At 37.8% G+C, this 7,389-nt stretch overlaps 1 pseudogene; it reads left to right on the top strand.

Moving 5' to 3' along the window:
- The first annotated feature begins 3,013 nt into the window (after window positions 1-3,013).
- On the top strand, window positions 3,014-6,979 carry LOC118531357 (archaemetzincin-2 pseudogene; annotated as a pseudogene).
- Window positions 6,980-7,389: the final 410 nt, after the last annotated feature.

The raw sequence follows: 7,389 nt of genomic DNA, 5'->3' as shown, positions 1-7,389 counted from the left end.
AAAGATCTAAGAATAAAATAAAGTAAGCTTCCACTTTAGGAAACCAGAGAAAGAATAGCAATTTCAGCCTAGAGCGAGGAGTAGAAATAATTAAAATCACAATGGAAATAAATGAAATTGACAATAGGAAATCAATGGAGAAAATCGATAAAACCAAAAGTTGATTCTTCTTTTTTTTAACAGTGCAGGTTTTTTAAAAAGATTTTATTTATTTATTCGAAAGAGAGAGAGAGAAACAGCACAGTCTGGGGGAAGGACAGAGGGAAAGGGAGAGGCGGACTCCCCACTGAGCAGGGAGCCTGATGCAAAGCTAGATCCCAGAACCCCAAGATCATGACCTGAGCTGAAGGCAAATGCTTAACCAACTGAGCCACGAAGGTGTCCCCAAAAGTTGGTTCTTTATTTTTTAAAGATTTATTTATTTCAGAGAGAGAGAGAGAGAGAGAGAGAGGGAGAGAAAAGGTGGGGGGATAGAGGGAAAGAGAGAGAGAATCTCAAGCAGACTCCCTGCTGAGTGCAGAGCCTGACAATGTGCAGCTCAATCTCACAACCCTAAGATCATGACCTGATCAAACGAAGAGTCAGATGCTTAACCAACTGAGCCACCCAGGCACCCCAAAAGTTAGTTCTTTAAAAATATCAATCGGGGCACCTGGGTGGCTCAGTCGTTAAGCGTCTGCCTTCGGATCAGGTCATGATCCCAGAGTCCTGGGATCGAGCCCCACATCGGGCTCCCTGCTCGGCGGGAAGCCTGCTTCTCCCTCTCCCACTCCCCCTGCTTGTGTTCCCTCTCTCGCTGTGTCTCTCTCTGTCAAATAAATAAAATATTAAAAAAAAAAATCAATCAAGGGGCGCCTGGGTGGCTCAGTTGTTAAGCGTCTGCCTTCAGCTCAGGTCATGATCCCAGGGTCCTGGGATTGAACCCCACATCGGGCTCCCTGCTCCACGGGAAGCCTGCTTCTCCCTCTCCCACTCCCCCTGCTTGTGTTCCCTCTCTCGCTGTCTCTCTCTCTGTCAAATAAATAAATAAAATCTTAAAAAGAAAAAATCAATCAGGTGTGCCTGGGTGGCTCAGTTGGTTAAGCAACTGCCTTTGGCTCAGGTCATGATCCTGGAGTCCTGGGATGGAGTCCCTCATCGGGTTCCTGGCTCAGTGGGGAGCCTGCTTCTCCCTCTGACCCTCTCCCCTCTCATTCTGTTTCTCAATCTCTCTCTCTCAAATAAATAAATAAATAAATAATATCTTTAAAAAATAAAAATATCAATCAGATTGGTAAAACTATAACTAGGCTAACAAAGGAAAAAATAGAAATCACAAATTACTATTATCAGAAATTAAAGAGGGGACATTAAACTATCAACACTACAGAACTAAAAAAGAATCATAAGGGAATACTAGAAACAACTTTAAGCTAGAAAATTAGATAACGTAGATGAAATGGATGAATTTTTAGAAAGACACAAACCATCAACACTGACTCAAGAAGAAACAGATCTGAATAGATCTATAGTAATTAAACAGATTGAGATAGAAATAAAAAAAAGTTCCCACAAAGAAGATCCCAGGATCAGATGACTTCACTGATGAATTCTGAGGCATTACCCTGATACCAAAATGGAGAAAGATACCACACACACACACACACACACACACACACACGTACAGAGCAGTATCTTTCATGGCTATATACAAAAACAAACAAATAAACAAAAAAACCTAAAAACAAAAATTAGCAAATGAAATCCATTTATAAATAAAAAGGAGTATATATGATCATCAATGGGATATATCCAAAGGAATGCAATGCTGATTTAACATCTGAAAATCAATTAATATATCACATTAATAGGATAAAGAACAAAATCCACATGGTCATCTCAATAGATGAAGAAAAAGCATTTGACAAAATGCAATATCCTTACATGATAAAAACACTCAACAAAAGAGAAGGGAACTTACTGGATTCATAAAGGATATCTATGAAAAACCCACATCTAACACCACCCTTAATGGTGAAATACTAAAGGTCTTTCCCCTAAGTTCAGGAAAAAGACAAGGATGTCCTCAATACTTTTATTCAATATTTACTAAAAGTTATAGCTAGAATAATTAGACAAGAAAATGAAATAAAATGTGTCCAGACTGGAAAAGAAAAAGCAAAACTCTCTCTTTGTAGATGACATGGTCTTATATATAGAAAAATCCTAAGGAATCCATTAAAAAAACATTAGAATTCATAAACAAGTTTTGCAAGTTTACAGGACCCAAGATGAATATACAAAAATCCACTGTAGTGACATCAGGGAAGATGGCTAAGTAGGAAGATTGGCAGGAAATTGCCTGAAAAATTAGACACTGGTAACTCTGGAGTATGTGAAACATTTGCAGCATCCAGCAGAGAGTTTGATGAGGAGGCTGGCAAATTTTCTCAATTGCAACTTTGGTGAGAAAGGGGATACCATTTCCCATCCTCCAGCCCTGGAGCAAGCAGCTATAGGGTCAGCAGCCCATGGTCCTGGTGTGGCTTGTTGGAGCTAGAGTGGGCAGGAACAAGTTTGTTCTCCAAAAGTCAGGGTTGTGCATTCTGATTCTATTAATGATCAGTGTGTGGCAGGCATGGAAGTTGGTGGTTGTTTCAACTCCCATGAGCTGAAGTGCCTCCCAGCCATGAAAGAATTTAAAGACAGGATGTATTTCTCTCTCTCTCTCGGGAGTCACATTTAAGGAAATCTTTGTCAGGTCACTGGATGACTATAGAGACAACAGAAGGGAAACGTCAATGAACACATACAACAAAAAATACACACTTTGCAATACCATATGGAAAAGCCACAAAGGATCGTTTCAGCCATCAACAAGCAAAACCCAGCAATCCCTGATAAATGGGAGAATTAGATTTCCAGAATTACCACAACATGATGCTCAGAATGTCCACTTCTCAACAGAAAATTACAACACATACAAAGAAATAGAAAAGTATGTTCCATCCACAGAAAATAGAGTTTGACAGAAATGATCCCTGGAGAAGCCCAGGAATTAGAATTATTAGTCAAAGATGTTACATCAACAGTCTTAAATGTGTTTGATGAGCTCAAGGAAACCATGGATAAAGAACTGAAGGAAATCAGTAAGATGATGTCTGAACAAAATGAGAATATCAGTAAAGAAAGAGAAATTATAAAGAGCAACCAAAAACAAAAATTCTGGAGCTGAACATCACAATAACTGAAACGAAAAACTCACTAGTTGGATTCAATAGTAGATTTGAGCAAGTAGAATAAAGGATCACTGAACTTGAAGATTAGACATTAATTATCCAGAAGAGCAGAAAGAAAAACAAAATGAAGAAAGTGAATAGTCTAAGGAGCTGAGAGATACCACCAAGCATACCAACATATCCATTATAGGAATCCCAAGAGAAGAGAAAGAGAAAGGGGCAGAAAAAATATTTGAAAATATAATGGTTCCAAACTTCCCAGGTCTGATGAAAGACACATCCAAGAAGCTCAACAAACTCCAAATAAGATAAATTCACAGGGATCCACACTGAGATACATGACAGTCAAGTTGCTGAAACTCAAAGACAAAGGGAGAATCTTGAAAGCAGCTAGAGAAATAACTCCTCAGGTACAGGGGATCCTCAACAAGGTTAACAGCAGATTTCACATTAGAAGCCATGAAGGCCAGAAGGCAGTGGGATGACATTCTTAAAGTGCTAACATAAAACATGTCACCCAAAAATTCTATATCTAGCAAAACTTCAAGAATGATGGAGAAATTAAGACACTTCCAGATAAACAAATGCTGAGGGAGTTCATTATAGTGTAGCAGCCCTATAAGAAATGCTAAAATGAATTCTTCAGGCTGAGATTATAGGACACTAGAAAGCAACTCAAAAACATCAGAAAATATTGAAGAACACTAGTAAAGGTAATTTCATAGGTAAATATAAAAGCCAGTTATTATTGTACTTTTGGTTTGGTTTATGTCTCCCTTTTTCCTGTATGATTTAAAAGGAAAATGCATGAAACAGTTAGAAATCTATGATAATGGTATACAATGTATAAAGATGTAATCAGTGACCGTGACAGCATAAAGAGGGAAGGATGGAGATGTGCAGGAGCAGAATGCTTATATACTAATGGAACACACTGATATTATCCAAAGCATATGTTCATAAATTTAGGCTGTTAATTGTAATACCTAAGGCTACTCCTAAGAAAATAACCTAATATATACAGAAACTGAAAGAAGGTGGGAATCAAAATGGTACACTACAAAAAATCAACTAAGTACAGAAAAGGGCAGTAACCAAGGAACTAAAGGAACACAAACCATAGAACACACACAAATAAAATAGCTAACTAACAGAAGTAAATCCTTCCTTAACAGTAATCACATTAAATATAAGTGGATTAAACTCTCCTATTAAAAGATAGTGTTTGGCAGATTGGATTAAAAGACAGAATCCATCTGTATGCTATCTATAAGACACTTACTTTAGGTATAAAGAAACACAGGTTGAAAGTAAAAGGATAGAAAAAGATATTCCATAAAAATAGCCAGCAAGAAAGTTGGGGGGGGGGTGCTATATTATAGTCAGACAAAAATAGACTGTAAATGAAAAAGGATGAGAAGAGACACAGGAGGAACATTTCATATTGATAAAACTTTCAATACAGCAATAAGACATAACAATTACAAATATATCCATACCTAAGGAGCTCCAAAATATATGAAGCAAAAATAGACAGAATTGAAGAGGAAAATAGACAGTTCAACAATAACAGTTGGAGACTTCAATACCCACTCTCAACAATGGATAGAAACAACCAGACAGATGAATAAGAAAATAGAGAATGTGAACATCATAAACTGATTAGATCTAATAGACAGAACATTTAGCAACAGAATACACATTCTTCTCCAGTACATATGGAACATTCTCCAGAATAGTCCATATGTTAGATCACAAAACAAGTCTCAATATATTTAAGTAGATTGAAACCACAAACAGTATCTTTTTCTTTTCTTTTCTTTGTAAAGATTTATTCATTTTAGAGAGAGAGCACACAAGAGAGTGAGCACGAGTGTGTGTGTGGGGGGGATAGAGGCAGAGGGAGAGGGAGAATCTCAAGCAGACTCCCTGCTGAGTACAGACCTGAGATTATGACCTAAGCCGAAATCAAGAGTTGGATATTTAACTGATTGAGCCACCCAGGTGCCTCCACAGTATCTTTTTCAATCACAATAGAATGAAACTGGAAATGAAAACAGAAAGAAAACCAGACATTTTACAAATAGGTGGGAATTAAAGAAACACTCTTAACCAACCAGAAGAAGAAATAACAAGGGAAATTCAAAAGTACTTTGAGACAAATGAAAACATAACATAGCAGAACTTAAGGAATGCAGCAAAAGCAGGGCTCAGTGGGAAAGTTATAGCTGTAAATGTATATGTTGAAAAAAGGAATATCTCAAATCAGTAACTTTCATTGTACATCTTAAGGAGCTAGAAAAAGAAAAGCAAACTAAACCCAAAGCTAGCAGAAAGAAGTAACAGAACAGAGATAAATAAAATAGAAAATAGCAACTCAATGAAATTCAAAGCTGGTTCTTTGAAAACATCAACAAAATTGACAAACCTTTATCTAGATTGACTCAGAATAAAAGAAGATTCAAATTACTAAAATCAGAAATGAATGTAGGGACATTACTATCAATTTTACAGAAATAAAAAGATATTCTACCAAAAGTAATGCAAGAAGAAATGGAGATATGCAAGGGTTGCCATGAGAGTGAGAAGGTAGTGTTGAGGCCTGCTGGGGGAGAAGGCACCCGACACAATTCTATGGCTGGGTATAGACACTCCTATCCTTTTAAGGTAAAAACTTCAGTGGGAACCTTTGTCTGTAAAGATGGAAACAGTGTGGCCCTCTGAACAGACACTAAAAATAGCTCTCATCTCAAAGAACCCAGCACTTGTGTAACAATATGAGAACTTAGATGCTGGGGAACAGCATTTGGTGAATGAATCCTTCCAGCCAGAGAGAGTTCTCTCTTTGGACTCATCACCTCGCATTTGTAATCAGATTGGATCACCTCCCATCATGACGCCCCTGACAAGAGTTCTTCAATGAACCTTATAGTAAGACACCTTCCCCAAAGAAATGCAGTATCCATATACAGTCCATTGGTATATACTGGATCTTCAGGGAACACTACCATTACTAGTGAAGAATATATTAAATGGCTCAAGGGTTACTATGGAGCATTTTTCTATGGCTTCACAGTAAAACTCCTAGAACCACTTCCTGTTTCTGCAACTAGGTGTTCCTTTAGAGTCAATGATAATGCACAAAATCCACAAATGTATGCAAGGCACATCCTGAAGGTTTAAACAAAAAGAAACCTGAAGATGTGTTCTGTTGCGGGGATAACGACAATTGATCTTTTTCTTTGGACAGGCCTCTTTGATAGATGGTATGGAAATATTCAGCTTTGCCAGGTTTCACAGTGATTTTTTTATAGCTCATGATATGAAGAACAAATAGGCTCCAGAAAACATCTTCCAGTGACCATCCAATTTCTGATAACTATTGTATCCCTAAAATGACTAGTATTTTGCTGCTTCAATCTTATTAAGACTTTAGCCAATGAGAATGAACACATATTAAGACTGCAACACTGCCAGGAGCTTATATGGCTAATGTGAGGCTCCAACTACTTAGAAAAAGCCAACTACTGCCTTCTAAATCTTTGCCCCATCAATTTACCCAAGTTGCAGTGCGCTGGCTTCAACATATTGTAAAAAGATGCAAAGTGCTGGTGAGGTGGATTGATGGTGAATCTACTCACATGCCTGGATTCACTCCAAAACATAGTCATGAGGATAATGTGAATTTGCCAAAACTTGTGGAAACCTTTAAGGGATGGAAAGAGTAGGTAATAAAATGCCTTGCAGTCCTCCAAAACTAAGGACCTTCAAGTAGGAGTAATTAACCAAATACTTGCACATAAATAGAAACTCCGAATAGACTTATGCTATAGACTTGATGTTTCTGTCCCCTCAAAGTTCATATGTTAAAATCCTAGCCCTTAATGTGATGATAATAGGAGGTGGGGCCTTTGGGAGGTGATTAGGTCATTAGGGTGAACCTCCTGAACAAGATTAGTGTCCTTACAAGATGAGACACCAGAGAGCTTATGTCCTCTCTCTCTCTGTTCTCCCCCATGTGAGGATACAACAAGAAGACCGTCATCTGCAAACAAGAAAGAGTGGTCTCATCAGACGTCGGATATGCTAGCACCTTGATTGTACTTCTCAGCCTCCAGAACTGTGAGAAATAAATGTTTATTCTGTGGTATTCTTGTACAGCAGCCTGAAC

The sequence above is a fragment of the Halichoerus grypus genome, chromosome 4 (assembly GCF_964656455.1).
Source record: "Halichoerus grypus chromosome 4, mHalGry1.hap1.1, whole genome shotgun sequence".
Classification (NCBI taxonomy): Eukaryota; Metazoa; Chordata; class Mammalia; order Carnivora; family Phocidae; genus Halichoerus; species Halichoerus grypus.
Note: the sequence above shows the minus strand (reverse complement) of the source record. Positions and strands in the feature narration are given on the sequence as shown.